At 38.4% G+C, this 16538-nt stretch overlaps 1 pseudogene; it reads left to right on the forward strand.

Moving 5' to 3' along the window:
* Window positions 1–12730: 12730 nt before the first annotated feature.
* Window positions 12731–12823, forward strand: LOC116271090 (annotated as a pseudogene).
* Window positions 12824–16538: the final 3715 nt, after the last annotated feature.

The raw sequence follows: 16538 nt of genomic DNA on the forward strand, positions 1-16538 counted from the left end.
AATACTTTGTATAATGCTTTTCACTGGGAACTTTGTATCAGAGCGTGGAGATGGTTAGAGATTAGTGCTCCTGATAGATTTGGGGTGAATGGAGAGAAGGGAACCGAAACTTGTTAAAAACCTACAACATGCTATGCACTATATGTACGTCATGCTTTACAGATATTGTCTCATTCAGCTGTATTGTGAGCTAGGTATTATTTCTATTTTGTACACAATTGCCCAAATTTTATAGCTGGTAACTTTGATTCAAATCTTTATACTTTTCAATATGGCAAACTGCTATATCAATAATGTTGATTTGTCTATCTAATACATATCTTTTGTTCAAATTCAAGCCCATTAGATCCTTTGGTTAAATGAACAAATGTTAATGATTTTAAGGAATAATAATATCAACTAGTAGAATTTCCAGATATTGGGATAAGTGGTTTTTTCATACAAGAAGTCAATAATGTCAAGTTAAGAAAATAAACCTTCAAAGACAATCAGAGCTCTACATTTCATAGAAGAATCTGAGTAATAACCTTCCTGTGTAGGAAATAGTCATGTTTTCAATCTTTAACATGGCCAGACTAACACTATATCTATCATTGATTTAGTTCCTGATTTATTCTTCATATACCACAGTAGCATCTCTAAATATGATTGGCACCTAAAAGTTGACCTTTTGAGGCCCTGAAATAGATTTTCAGGTTAAAAAAAAATAGGGTGACTATGTCTGGAAAAGTTCAGGTCTGGGTTCATGTCACAACTGGATGAAGCCACGGATTAGGATTTCCTCTTTCGAGCCTCAGCTTTTATTAAGCCTGTTTCACTAAACACATGTGCCTTTAGCCATGTTGGATGAGTCAAAGATGATGTACACCAGGGCTCTCACTATAACAGTTGTTGTTTTTTTTTTTTTTCTCATCCCCTCAATATCCTCTGGAGTGGAGGAGGTTTTCCTATTATCTCCTCAAAACCACTGAGTCATTGAACTGCTGAACTCTGACTTAATCCACTAAACCCAGGCAATACCAGCAGGAGATAAGAGATTTATTTGGTGGAAAAATTGAACCAGTGAGTCTCTAGACTCTAGGACTCTGGACACAATAGAGGACAGTGGGACTAAAGGGAAGTCTGCAGTGTGACCTGCAAAACATGTGCTCCTGTCCAATAGCCCCACCGTCACCCAGACAAAATTCCTATAGAACTCCCCCAAGAAAACCCCCCAGCACCTCTGCAGCCAACATTGTTGGTGCCCCTCTACCAACCCCACCACCTGCAGTTCTTTCAGATGCCCTTTATCATAACAGGGAACCTGTCCCCAAGCCTTTGTGTGCTTTTGCTTCTAAGAACTGGCACCTGGGACTCTATCTGAAGGGCACTATTGCTACTGGAGCCTCTTTGTCCTGTATGCCAAAGACAGAACTAAGGATGTCTTATCCTTTTCCTCAGGTGACACTTAACCAGTGACTGACTGAAGAGGGTGTGTGAGAGCCTAGCTCATATACCCTACCCTAGAGTTCCCCTGTAGCATTGGACTGGAGTTGGGATTTTGCCTGGAATCTTACTCTTCCTTGCCTTCTTCCTCTTGTCTGCCATGCTAATCCCACTCTTAACAATGACACAAGGGTATTTGCTTAATAGATCACTTTCATAACAATTCTCTCTTAGCACTTGCTTTAGGAGAACTTAATCCAAGATGACATCCAATCACTATACAGAAAAACACCAAACACACACACTTTTCTAGATGTTATCTAGCGCCTCAGCCCTTAATATAAATGTACACCCAGGAATCACCAAGCATCTTCTGAAGAAAGCTTCCAAGATGAAACTCAGAGGCCAAAATGAAACAAATCAATATGAAAATCAGGGAACAAAAACAACAAAAACAAAAATGCCAAAAGCTCAGTCTCAATGTCAGTATTTACATTAGGTTTGAGTGTTTATATTAACATTACAAATGGTTGTCATCAGCACCATCACCTGGGAACTCATTAAAATGAAAATTCTCAGGCTCACCCCAGAACTACTGAATCAAAAACTCTCTGGGTAGAGTCCAGCAGTTTTGAAAATTAACAAGCATTGCAGTCAATTCTGATCTACCCTCAAGTTGAAAATAACACATCAGAAGCATGTAATAACAACAATAATAAATTGTTATATAAATACATTAAGACAATGGGAGAAGAAAAGTGTCTGTTGGGAGGATGGAGAAGCAGAAATCTTAATCTCATTTATCATAAGTAGAAGTCAACAGATTAGTAACTAAGATTGCTATACCAATAAATAGCACCATTCATTCACTCATTGGACAAATGTATTGAGTACTTATTGTATTCTAGGCATGGTTCTTCATTCTAATACAACAACAAGCAGAAAAAAAGCTGCTGTTCTCCTGAAACTTACCTTCTAAGTGGGGAAACAATAAACACACAAATAACAAAAGGAAAAACACACGAGGCACTGATGACAGAGTGACAGAGCATCTATTTTACACTGAGTACTTAGGCAATACTCTGATGAGTGACATCAGGACAAGCAAAAGACACAGAAGCAGCCCCAGGCCAATCATTTGGATCTTTACAGGCTTTGGGAAAGGTTTGGGGATTTATTGAGTGAAATAGGAAGGCAGTCCAGGATTTTGAGAAGATACATAACTTAATCAGACTTGTGTTAAGGCTCTGTGGAGGTGGAAAATTGTATTTTCCAAGTAGGGCCATAAAAATGTTTCTCATCCCACATATTTTTTGACAATGTGTCCCTGACATGTCTCTCATTGGGAAGTAAAATCTGTGTCCTCTCACTCAAATCTGGGGAAATTTGTGACTTTCTGTGACTGTCAAGGCTAGGTCAGAAAAGGCAATGCAACTCCCTTCCCCCTTCCCCTTCCCCTCCCTTTCCCTTTCCCCTCCCTCCCTCCTTCCTTCCTTCCTTTTCTCCCCTTCTTCTCTTCCTTTTTCATTCCTTCCTTCTCTTCTCCCTTCTCTTTCTCTCTCCTTTTCTTCTTCCTTCCCTCTTTCCATCCTTCCCTCCTTCCTTGTCTTTTTCTTTCCTCTTTTTCCTTTCTTCTTTCTCTCCTTTCCTCCTTTCTTCGCTTTCTCTGTCTTTCCTCTCTCTTTTCTTCCTTCCTTTCATTCTTCCCTTCTTTTTCTTTCTTTTTCCTCCCTCCTTCCTTTCTTCCTCCTTCCTTCCTTTCCTTCCTTTCATCTTTCCTTCCTTTCTTTTATCTCTCTCTTCTCTCTCTCTTTCTTTAAAAATTTGTTCAGAGCATTCATGTTTAGACCCCTGAGCCTTCAAATAAGAGCTAAGGCCATAGAAAGGCCCCCTGTGGTCACCCCAGGGAGTTGTTCTAACATTCACATGCTCCCAGCCCAGGTGCCAGCCAGGTGAGTGAAGAAGACACATTCAACTGATCCCAGCCCCAGCTTTCAGGTGCCAGCATTTGACTCTTCCCAACCGAGGCTTTAGATACTATGATACCTCAAAGAGGAAAGACAGGTCATCCCTGTTGTGCCCTGTTCAATTCACTGACCTACAAAATCTTTAGCATAATACAATAATTATTTCATACCACTGAGTTTGGGTTGTTTGCTATGCAGCAATCGTAAACAGTGAGAGACAGATTTCAGGACCTTGCTGCATACTGAGCCAGCATTACCAGAAGCATCCGTATCACCTGGCATCTGGTTAGTAATGCAAAATCTCAAGCCCATTCCAGGTCTACTACATCAGAATGTGCGTTTTAACCAGATCTCCAGGTGATTTGAAAGCACGTCAAAGTATGTTTCCCAATCTGTTTTAATCTTTGAGCTAAAATATACTTACAGGAAAATGTATAAATCTTAAGTGACTATTTACCTATGCATACATCTGTACAATTACCACCCAGATGAATATAGAGAACGTTTATTTCCATCACACCCAGAAAATTTCCACGTGCTCCTTCTGAACCAAAAACCCTCTCTCAAACCCTCCCAGAAATAACAACTTTTCTGACTTCCATCACCATATATAAAATATCTTGCTCTTGAATTTCACAAAAAATGAAATTATTCAATATGAATTTTGTTTCTGGCTTCTTTGGCTCAGCACATTGTTTTTGAAATTCATTCTTGTTGTATTTATCAGTAGCCTATTCTTCTTAAAAATTGCTGTGTAGTGTTTCATATAAATATACCACTTTTTAAGTTCTATTCTCCTATTGATGGACATTTGGCATTTTCTAGTTTGTAGTTGTAATAACTCAAGTGTATGTGTGTGTGTGTGTGTGTGTGAACACAAGTACAGTATTCATTTCTCTCAGAGAAGAAATACCTATGAGTGGAACTGCTGGATCATGGGTAAGTGTGTGTTTAACTTTATCAGAAATCGCCAAAGTGTTTTCCAATGTGGTTGGGTCATTTTACTTTCCCAAGAGCTACAAGGAGAGATCTAGTCACTCGACTTCTTTGACAATAGTCAGTATTGTCAGTCGCTTAAATTTAGCCATTCTGGTGGGTGTGTAGTAGAACCTCTTTGTGGTTTTCATTTGAATTTCCTTAATGACTAATGATGTAGAACACTTCTTCATATGCTTATTGACTATGAGATATCTTCTTTGAGAAATCCCTTCTCAGTCTGTTTTCTATATTTTAATTGAGCTCTATGGAATGGAGAAGTTCATTACTATTCTAGATATGAGTCCTTTGTCAAACCATGTGGCCGTAGGCAATTCCTAAAATGATTCCTAACAATCCTCGCCTCCTTGTATTCATACCCTTGGGCAATCAATCCCCTTCCTTTGAGTGCCAGTGAGACCTATGACTTGTTTCTAATCAATGGTGGGAAAAAGGGATGAGACGTCACTACTGCCATGTTTAGGTGAGACAAAGTTATAACTTACATCTTGATAGTAGGCTCTATTTTCCTGTTGGCCTGCATACTTCATGAAGCAAGCTGCTGTGCTGGAGAGGTCAACATGCAAGGAATTAAGCGTGACTGAAGCCCATAACCCAGCATGCCTAGAGACACTCAATTCTGTCAAATGAGCTTAATTCTGTCATGTGAGCTTAGAGGCAGGTCTTTTCCATGTCAGCTTTCAGAGAGCATTCCAGCCCTGGCTGAAATATCAACTCCAGCATTGTAAGAGATCATAAAGCAGAAAAGCCAGCTAAACTGTGTTCAAACTCCTGCCACACAGAAGTTATGAGATAATAAATGTATTGTTTTCAGGTGCATAATGTGTCATATTATTTACACAACAATAGAAAATACATATGCAAATATTTTTTCTGAGTTATAAATTATCATGCTGATGGGTGTGCAGTGGTAGCTCAGTGTGGTTTTAATTTGCATTTTCTTAATAATGCTTTTGGTAAGATTTGGGCTGTCAGATATCTTAAGTGTGAAGTATTCAACTCTTTGCTCATACGTGTGTGTGTGTGTGTGTGTGTGTGTATATATATATATTTTTTTGAGACAGGGTCTCACTCAGTCACCCAGGCTGGAGTGCAGTGGCACAGTCTCGGCTCACAGCAACCTCTGCCTCCCAGATTCAAGCGATTCTTCTGCCTCAGCCTCCCGAGTAGCTGGGACTATAGGCACACACCACCACACCAGACTAATTTTTGTATTTTTAGTAGAGATGGGTTTCTCCATGTTGGCCATGCTGGTCTCAAACTCCTGACTTCAAGTGATCTACCCACCTTGGCCTCCCAAAGTGCTGGGATTACAGGCATAAGCCACCAAGCCCAGTCTATATTTTTAATTGGGTTGTTTATCTTCTATTATTATTGAGTAATGGGGCTTTTTAAATCTACAAATTCTGGCTATTTCTTCTTTGAATTCATATAGTAAAAATATTTCTTCATGCTTGCTTCAGCAGCACATATACTAAAATTGAAATGATACAGAGAAGAAGATGGTGGATAGCCGGCAGAACCAGCTTGCAGCTCCTGCTCAGATAGACAGAGCAATGTGTGGAGACTCACATTGTGAACTTTTGCTCCAAGAACTGCCAGAGGAAAAATGAGGAAAGCCAAGATAATCCACAGACCCTTTGAAGGACTGGATCATCGCTGCTGGCTCCCTGAGATACCGGAAAACTGAGTCCGCCTGCTTTCACAAACGGTAGGCTCGTGATCTGGGGCAAGTTCTCAGCCCTGGTCACTGGCTACCTGGAAACAGACTTGATGCTGTTGCGGGGGCATGGTGGCAGTGAGACCAGCCTTCAGGACTGAGGGCTGCATGGGAGTGGGGTGAGGCCTGTGACTGCTGGTTTTTCCCCGCTCCCCTGGAAACCTGTATGACTCAGCAGAGGCAGCCATAATCCCCCTGGGAATACAACTCCATTGGACTGAGAACCCATCCCCTATAGCAGCCACAGCAACCTCTGCCCAAGGAGAGGCTGAGCTCAGACATGCTTATGTCTGCCCATACCTGGTGGTCTTTCTCTTCCACCTTTATCCACCTCCCCCCACCTTCGCCCCATAGCTGAAGACAAAGGAGTTCTATGGCCCTGCCCACCACCTGAGAAACCTGAATACTTAACCAAGTGGCCATAGGGCAAGTTTGCATTCTACCTGTAGGTTGACAGCTGACGCATTCTTGAAAGTGCCCCCTTCTGGCTGGAGATCAACCAACAGAAAACCAGCACACTAAACAGAAACACAATCAAGGACCCTCACAGAGTCCATGTCACTCAACTGCTACCTCCACCAGAGGAGGTGCTGGTATCCATGGCTGAAAGACCTGAAGATGGATCACATAACAAGACTCTTTGCAGACACTCCCTAGTACCGGCATGGAGCCTGGTAGCTGCAACGGGTGGCGAGACCCAGAAGAGCAAAAACAATTACTACAGTTCTGCTCTCAAGAAACCCCATTCCTAGAGGGAGGGGGAGAACACCACATCAAAGAAGCATCCCATAGGACAAAAGAATCTGAACAGCAGTCTTTAAATCCCAGATCTTCCTTCTAACTTAGTCTACCCAAATGAGAAGGAACCAGAAAAACAATTCTGGTAATATGACAAAACAAGGTTCTTCAACACCCCCAAAAGGTCATACCAGGTCACCAGCAATGGATCCAAACCAAGAAGAAATCTCTGGATTGCCAGAAAAAGAATTCAGAAAGTCAATTAGTAAGCTAATCAAGGAGGCACTGGAGAAAGATGAAGTGCAACTTAAAGAAACCAAAAACATGATACAGAATATGGAAGGAAAATGTTTCAGTGAAATAGGTCGTATAAATAAAAAACAACCACAACTTCTGGAAATCAAGGACATACTAAGGGAAATGTAAAAGGCACTGGAAACTCTCAGCAATAGAATCGAACAAGCAGAAGAAAGAACCTCAGCGCTCAAAGACAAGGCTTTCAAATTAACCCAATTTGCCAAAGACAAAGAAAAAAGAATTTTTAAAAAATGAACAAAGACTTCAAGAAGTTTGGGACTATGTTAAATGTCCAAACCTAAGAGTAATTGGTGTTCCTGAGAAAGCAGAGAAATCTAAATGTTTGGAAAACATATTTGAGGGAATAATTGAGAAAAACTTCCCCAGCCTTGCTGGAGAGTTAGACATCCAAATACAAGGAGCTCAAAGAACACCTGAGAAATTCATTGCAAAAGATCATCACCTAGGCATATAGTCATCAAATTATCTAAAGTGAAGATGAAGGAAAGAATCTTAAGAGCTGTGAGGCAAAAGCATAAGTTAACCTATAAGGGAACACCTATCATATTAACAGTAGATTTCTCAGCAGAAACCCTACAACCCAGAAGAGATTGGGGTGCTATCTTTAGCCTCCTTCAGCAAAACAATGAGCAGCCAAGAATTTTGTATCCAGCAATGCTAAGCTTCATAAATGAAGGAAGGATAGTCTTTTCCAGACAAACAAATGCTGAGAGAATTTGCTACTACCAACTAGCACTATAAGAACTGATAAAATGAGCTCTAAATCTTGAAACAAATCCTCAACATGCAGCAAAATAGAACCTTAAAGTATAAATCTCACAGTACCTATATAACAACAACACAATTTAAAAAAAAAAGGTATTCAGGCAACAAATAACACAGTGAATAGAATAGTACTCTTTGCATCCCAATACTAACATTGAATTTAAATGACCTAAATGTTCCACTTAAAAGATATAAAATGGCAGAAAACATATTTGGGAAACATATTTAAGGGAATAATTGAGGAAAACTTCCCTGACCTTGCTAGAAATTTAGACATCCAAATACAAGAAGCTCAAAGATCATCTGAGAAATTCATTGGTTGGAGAAAAATCCACCAACCAAGTTTCTGCTGTCTTCAGGAGACTCACCTAACACATAAGGACTCACATAAACTTAAGATAAAGGGGTGGAAAAAGATACTCCATGTGAACAGGCACCAAAAGTGAGCAGGAGTAGCTATTCTCTATCAGACAAAACAAACTGGAAAGCAATAGCAATTTAAAAAGACAAAGAGGGACACTATATAATGATAAAAAGACTAGTTCAACAGGAAAATATCACAATTCTAAATGTATATTCACCAACACTGGAGCTCCCAAATTTATACAAAATTACTACTAAACCTAGAAAATGAGATAGATGGCAACACAATATTAGTGGGGGACTTTAATACTCCAGTGATAGCACTGGACAGGTAATCAAAACAGAAAGTCAACAAAGAAACAATGAACTTCAACTGTCCCCTACAACAAATGGACTTAACAGACATTTACAGAACCTTCCACCCAACAACTGCGGAATGTATATTCTATTACATCAGCACATGCAAGAGTCTCCAAAATAGACCATACGATAGGTCATAAAACAAGTCGCAGTAGATTTAAGAAAATCAAAATTATATCAAGTACTCTCTTAGGCTACAGTGGAATACAATTGGAAATCAACTCCAAAAGGAACCCTCAAAACCTTGCAAATACATAGAAATTAAATAACCTGTTCCTGAATGATCATTGGGTCAACAGTGAAGGCACGATGGAAATTTTAAAATTCTTTGAACTGAACAATAATAGTGACACAATCTATCAAAACCTCTGGGATACAGCAAAAGCAGTGCTAAGGTGAAAGTTCATAGCATTAAATGCCTACATCAAAAAGTCAGAAAGAGCACAAATACACAATCTAAGGTCACACCTCATGGAACTGAAGAAACAAGAACAATCCAAACCCAAACTCAGCAGAAGAAAAGAAATAACAAAGATCAGACCAAAACTAAATGAAATTGAAACAAACAAACAAATAATGACAAAAGATAAATGAAACAAAAAGCTGGTTCTTTGAAAAGATAAATAAAATTGATAGATCATTAGCGAGATTAACCAAGAGAAAAGATCCAAATAAGCTCAATCAAATGAAATGGGAGATACTATAACTGATACCACAGAAATACAAAAGATTATTCAAGGCTACTATGAACACCTTTACGTGCATAAACTAGAAAACCTAGAGGAGATGGATAGATTCCTGGATATATACAACCCTCCTAGATTAAACTAGAAAGATATAGAATCTCTGAACAGACCAATAACAAGCAGTGAGATTGAAATGGTAATTTGAAAACTGCCAACAAGGCCAGGCATGGTGGCTCACACCTGTAATCCCAGCATGTTGGGAAGCTGAGGCAGGTGGATCACCTAAAGTCAGGAGTTTGAGACCAGCCCAGCCAACATGGTAAAACTCTGTCTCTACCAAAAATACAAAAAATTAGCTGGGAATGGTGGCGGGCACCTGTAATCCTAGCTACCCAGGAGGCTGAGGCAGAAGAATTGCTTGAACCCAGGAGGCGGAGGTTGCAGTGAGCCAAGATGATATCATTGCACTCCAGCCTGGGCAACAAAAGCGAAATTCCATCTCAAAAAAAAAAAAAAAACAAAAAACAAAAAAAGGGTCAACAAAAAAAAAGTCCAGGACCAGACGAATTTGCAGCTGAATTATATCAGACATTCAAAGAAGTATTGGGACCAATCCTACTGACACTATTCCAAAAGATGGAGAAAGAGGGAATTCCCCCCTAAATCATTCTATGAAGCCAGTATCAGCCTAATATCACAACCAGGGCAAGACATGACAACAGCAATAAAAAGGAAATGACAGACCAATATCCCTGATGAACACAGATGCAAAAATCCTCAAGAAAATACTAGCAAACCAAATCCAATAGCATATCAAAAAGATAATCCACTATGATCAAGTGGGTTTCATATCAGGGATGCAGGGATACAGTCAATAAATGTGATAGAGCACATAAACAGAATTAAAAACAAAAAAAAAATCACATGATCATCTCAATAGATGCAGAAAAAGCATTTGACAAAATCCAACATCTCTTTATGATTAAAACCCTCAGTGAAATCAGCATTTATTAAGGTAATAAAAGCCATCCATGACAAACCCACAGCCAACATTATCCTGAATGGGGAAAAGTTGCAAGCATTCCCTCTGAGAACTGGAACAAGACAAGGAAGCCCATTTCACCACTCTACTCAACATAGTACTGGAAGTCCTAACCAGAGCAATCAGACAAAAGGAAGAAATAAAGGGTATCCAAATTGGTAAAGAGGAAGTCAAACTGTCTCTGATTGCTGATGATACGACTGACTACCAGAAAATCCTAAAGACTTATCCATAAAGCTCCTAGAGCTGGTAATAAATTCAGCAAAGTTTCCGGGTACAAAATTAATGCACACAAATCAGTAGCTCTGCTACACACCAACAGTGACCAAGCTGAGAATCAAATTAAGAACTCAGCCCCTTTCACAATAGCTGCAAATAAAATAAAATAATATTTGGAAATATACCTAACCAAGGACATGAAAGACCTCTACAAGGAAAACTACAAAACACGCCTGAAAGAAATCATAGATGACACAAACAAATGGAAATACATCCCATGCTCATGGACAGGTAGATTCGATATTGTAAAAATTACCATCCTGCCAAAAGCAATACACAAATTCAATGCAATTCCCATCAAAATACTACCATCATTCTTCACAGAACTAGAAAAAACAATCCTAATATTCATATGGAACCAAAAAGAGCCCACATAGCCAAGACTAATTATAAAGAACAAATCTGGAGGCATTACATTACCCAACTTCATACTATACTATAAGACCAGAGTCACCAAAAAGAGTATGGTATAAAAATAGGCACATAGACCAATGAAACAGAAGAGAGAACCCAGAAAAAAAGCCAAATACTTACAGGCAACTAATCTTTGACAATGCAAATGAAAAAGAAGCGAGGAATGGACACCCTATTCAACAAATAGTGCTGGGATAATTGGTGAGCCACATGTAGAAGAATGAAACTGGATTCTTATCTCTCACCTTATAAAAACTCAACTCAAGATGCATCAAAGACTTGAGTCTAAGACCTGAAACCACAAATATTCTAGAAGATGACATCAGAAAAACCTTCTAGATGTTGGCTTAGGCAAAGACTTCATAAACAAGAACCTAAAAGCAAAGGCAACAAAAAGATAAATGGATGGGACTTAATTAAAAAAGCTTCTGCACAACAAAAGAAATCATCAGCAGAATTAACAGACAACCTACAGGGGGGGAGAAAATCTTCACAATCTATACATCAGACAAAGGACTAATATCCAAAAGCTACAAAGAACTCAAACAAATCAGCAAGACAAAACAACACCATCAAAAAATGGGCTAAGGACATGAATAGACAATTCCCAAAAGAAGATATACAAATGGCCAACAAGCATATGGAAAAATGCTCAACATCACTAATGATCAGGGAAATGCAAATCAAAACCGCAGTGCGATACCACCTCACTTCTGCAAGAATGGCCATAATAAACAAATTAAAAAATAATAGATGTTGGCATGGATACCATGAAAAGGGAACACTTTTACACTGTTGGTGGGAATATAAACTAGTACAACCACTATGGAAAACAGTGTGGAGAGTCCTTAAAGATCTAAAAGTAGATCTACCATTTGATTCAGCCATCCCACAACTAGGTATCTACCCAGAGGAAAAGAAGTCATTATACAAAAAGGATACTTGCATACACATGTTTATAGCGGCACAATGTGCAATTGCAAAAATATGCAACCAGTCCAAATGCCCATCAAACAATGAGATAAAGAAAATGTGGTATATTGCGTTCTCACTCATAAGTGGGAGTCTAACAATGAGAATGCACAGACACAGGGAGGGGAACATCACACACCGGGGCCTATTGGTGGCTGGAGGAGGGATAGCATCAGGAGAAATACCTAATGTAAATGACGAGTTGATGGGTGCAGCAAACCAACATGTTACATGTATACCTATGTAACAAATCTGCACGTTGTGCACATGTACCCTAGATCTTAAAGTATAATAACAAAAAAAAAGAAAATGTGGGGTGTGTATATATATATATACATATATATATGTATATACTACTCAGCCATGAAAAGGAAAGAAATAATGTCATTCGCAGCAACCTGAGTGGAATTGGAGACTGTTATTCTAAGTGAAGTAACTCAGGAATGGAAAATCAAGCCCTATGTTCTCACTCATATGTGGGAGCTAGGCTATGAGGATGCAAAGGCATAGCAACGATACATTGGACTTTGAGGACTCGGGGGGAAAGGGTGGAGTTAAAAGACTACAAATTGGGTACACTGTACACTCTTCTGGTGATGGGTGCACCACAATTTCAGAAATCACCAATAAGAAACTTATTTATGTAACCAAATACTACCTGTTCCCTAAAAACCTATTGAAATAATTTTTTTAAAAAAAGAAAGAAACAATACAGAGAAGATTAGTATGGCTCCTGTGCAAGGATGACATGCAAATTTGTGAAATGTTCCATTAAAATAAATAAATAAATAAAAATACATATTTCCTCCCAGTCTATGGCTGGCATTTTCACTTTTTTGATGGTGCCTTTTGATAAAGCTGCAAATAAAGTCTGAGAAGCTCTTGATAAGAGTAAAATTAGGGAGCATAGCTGGGAGGACATGGCAATATTTTAAGTGAAAGACATGATGATGTGTTAGAGGTAGTGAAAGCACTGTAAGGAATTGATCACATTTTGGTTATATTTTTGAAGAGAGAGTGTCCAGGATTTGGCTTTAGGGTGAGAGAAAAAGTGAAAAGTCAAGAATGACTCCTACCTTTCGCAATTAAGAATCTAAAGCTTCTCCTTTTGGAAACTGCTAGCAATTTCCCTTTAAAATGAGGCACTCACCAGAGTCTCCACTATTCCCTATTACTCCTGGAAAATAAGGTAAAATATCAGTTGCCATTTCTCATCATGTTTACACTACTTTTTTTTTGCCCCTTTATCTAATAAGCTTCTCTCATTTACAATGTCAGCCTGACTCCTAGAGCCCTTTGATTTTACAACACTAGCTATAAAGTGCCCTAGATTTGGAGCTAAGAGGCAAAGTCTTCAGCCTCAGCTGTGTGTGATATTGGGCAAATCACAATAATTTTTAAGACTCAGTTTTCCTATCAATTAGGGGCCTCTCTTGCAGGGTATGAAAAGAACGAAATTGAATAAATTGATATAAAATAATAAATATTTAGCCTGCCTTTCCTATATTGGAAAAATATCCATGATTTTACCGTTTGTTCTCATGGAGTCAAATACCCTGCTACCTCTTTTCAGAAATACATTCCTACTTGATCTTTATTTCTCCAGTCTCTCCTTCCAATGCAGTCACCACCAGATATTCTATCTAATAAATCTGTTTTGGTTTCACTTGTGCCAACACACTTTGCTGCCACCTTCGATTTGGCTTTGACCTGGCTTTCATTTGGTTCTGTTCCTCCATGGGGCAGCTTTAGTCTGTATTTACGTGCCAGAAATTAGGCATCTCCTTTACAAATGTCACTTCTTTACTAACTGCCCCTGCCACTGACAATGACCATTATCCTCTGATCTCTGGAAGCACTTACTGGTCTTGCGGAACTTTTAAATTGTTTTCTATTCTTCCAAAGTGCTAACTCATTGAGGGCAGAAGCCATCATGTATTTCTTTTAAACCTTCTCTCTCCTAAAGGTACTGAAATGCTAAACACAGAGTAGCCAATCAATATATATTAAACTGAATTCTGAAACCAATTTGCTACCTGCTTTTTCCTATGCCATAGAACTGAGTCTTCAATGCAAACTACAACGTTGGACACAGGTACATCCAAGTGGAAATACTGTCTCTGCCTCTCAGTTTTCTGTGAGACCACGGGCACAATGGCTCTCTGAGCTCCAATTTCTTGTAGGGATAAAAGAGCCTGTTGAAGATGGTTGTTTGGGGTATTAAAGTGAAGAGATAAAGTGCTTAGTATTGTTCCTGGCTCAGGTAAGTACTTAATAAATACCAAGTCCTTTTCCTAAACCAAGTACAATTTATTTTTAGTAAATGTAGAATATTATGCAACCATCACAACAGTCCAATTTTAGGACATTTTTATTGTTCTCCCCCCGCCCACACAAAAATGATTCCTCATAACCCTTTCTGGTCAATTTTTGCTCCTACCCCCAGTGTCAGGCAAACACTAATCTATAATCTGTCTCTACAGATTTGCCTATTCCGGATATTTTGTATAAAAAAACTTGGGTTATATGTGACTTTTTGCATCTGCCTTTTTTTTTTTTTTTTTTCATTTAGCATAATGTGTTTGAGGTCCATCCATATTGTAGCAGGTATTGTTAAGATGAGGAAAACACTTTTATTTATGCTTCTTTTAAAAAGGAAGAATATTCATCTCCAAAGGTTTAGGAGAAAGTAGGCAATGTTGTTGGATCTACTTGGATGCATATCAAAGTTGGTATGTGGTCAGATGTCATCTGTACAAAACACCTTTTGTTTTTTCTAGGAAGTGTCCTATGCATTTCAAATACATCTTGGCACACCTGTGTGTGATGGATTATTTCAAAATATTGTATTGTCCAATCACTGTGAATAGATCACACACTAAATATCATGAGAACAAAACGCCTGAGGAAACCAGTTCCGGTAAATTAAGATCCACTTAGATGGCACTCCCCCTGAGCAACCTTCATTTGAACTTGACTAGAATAATTATAAGGTTTTGTTCAATTTCGGCCCCAGTTGTGCACATCTCACTAACAGTAGAAATGGCAAGAAATATTTTTCTCAGTCTATATTTTTTCTCATACACACATAATTTATGAAATAAGTCAAAGAAAATACACCTGCATTTTAATTATTGAACTTTACTAAGTATACTGTTTTCAACAAGGAAGATCTCTTTAAAGACAAACTTGATATGACATTGGAATGAAGTATTTGAGAGGCTCATTCAAGCCTCAAACTGGAAGCAGAAAAAAAAAATCAGAGTTTGGCTATTGAATACCATTTAATTTTGTAGAGAAAGAATTTCCGACATGGCACTGTGAAAGAGTTAACATGCTTCTGAAAGACTCAAGAATTTTCAGTGAAGGAGAAATGTATTGAATAGGAAAACTGTCCCTTAAATACTTACTATTTTCTCAGAAATATGTGGCAGCATAATGTTATCATTTTTAAACTGCTACCAGTGGCAAGGTGGATATCGCTGTCATCTTTGAGATGTTTTGCAAATATTTCTTTCCCTGGCCAAGCCACAAATTCAATTTGTGCCCAGTTAAATCCTCATAAAATAGTGTCTTTGACAAATGATTGTTTTTTTCCTTCCCAACCCAGAGAAACGCCAGACTGAGCTATTTTCACTTTTGGTGGGAAATGTTCCATTTAGACTGACGCACAATTACGTGGCAAATATCCTGAGGTTCTTTTCTTGTCATATGGCTGAACTTTAGAGTTGTGAAAGTGACCTGATAATTGTAATAAAATACAGCTAATAATAGTATGTTAACATCTTTCACTTTATTCCAAGCATGCTACATCAATTGTCTCATTTATTTGTGTACAGCAAATATTTTGCATATAGGGAATAGCCAATTGCTATTGGTATACAACGCTGAGTTAAGTAGGGGAACTGAGATTAAGGAAGGCTAAATAGTTTACCTATGATTAGTAAATGGCACCCTCATTCTTCACCATCTTTGATCATTTTATATTAGTCTCATATAATTAGACTTTGATCTACCTATTAAAAAATATTGAAAACATTGGTAAGTATGTTTTGGGGTTATACACAAAAATGAGTGTCCCTACTACCTAACATTTTCCCTGCAAAACCATCTACATTTTGTGAATATAAATGATATAGGAGATTAATTTTAAAGCTGTTGAATGTCCAACATATATTAATGTAGTAAAACTCGACTCATAAATATACTACTCTGTTTAGGTAAATACATACATACATGCATAAAAAGATAGGAAGGAATCCTAGGCTATTAAAATCTTGGGCAGTCTTTAAGTGGTGAAGTTATAAAAGGTAAAATGCCTGTTTTATATGTACCAGGGAATCAGAATAACTTTAAAAAGCAGTGTCCCCAACTTGTTACCATGGTAATAGAGATGAATCTCGATTGGGTGGTGAACAGCCATGGTATGGGATAAAAGAAGGAGAGTCCGATAAGGATGGATGGGCAGCAGATGTTCTTGACTCACTAACCCA

The sequence above is a fragment of the Papio anubis genome, chromosome 17 (genome assembly GCF_008728515.1).
Source record: "Papio anubis isolate 15944 chromosome 17, Panubis1.0, whole genome shotgun sequence".
NCBI lineage: Eukaryota > Metazoa > Chordata > Mammalia > Primates > Cercopithecidae > Papio > Papio anubis.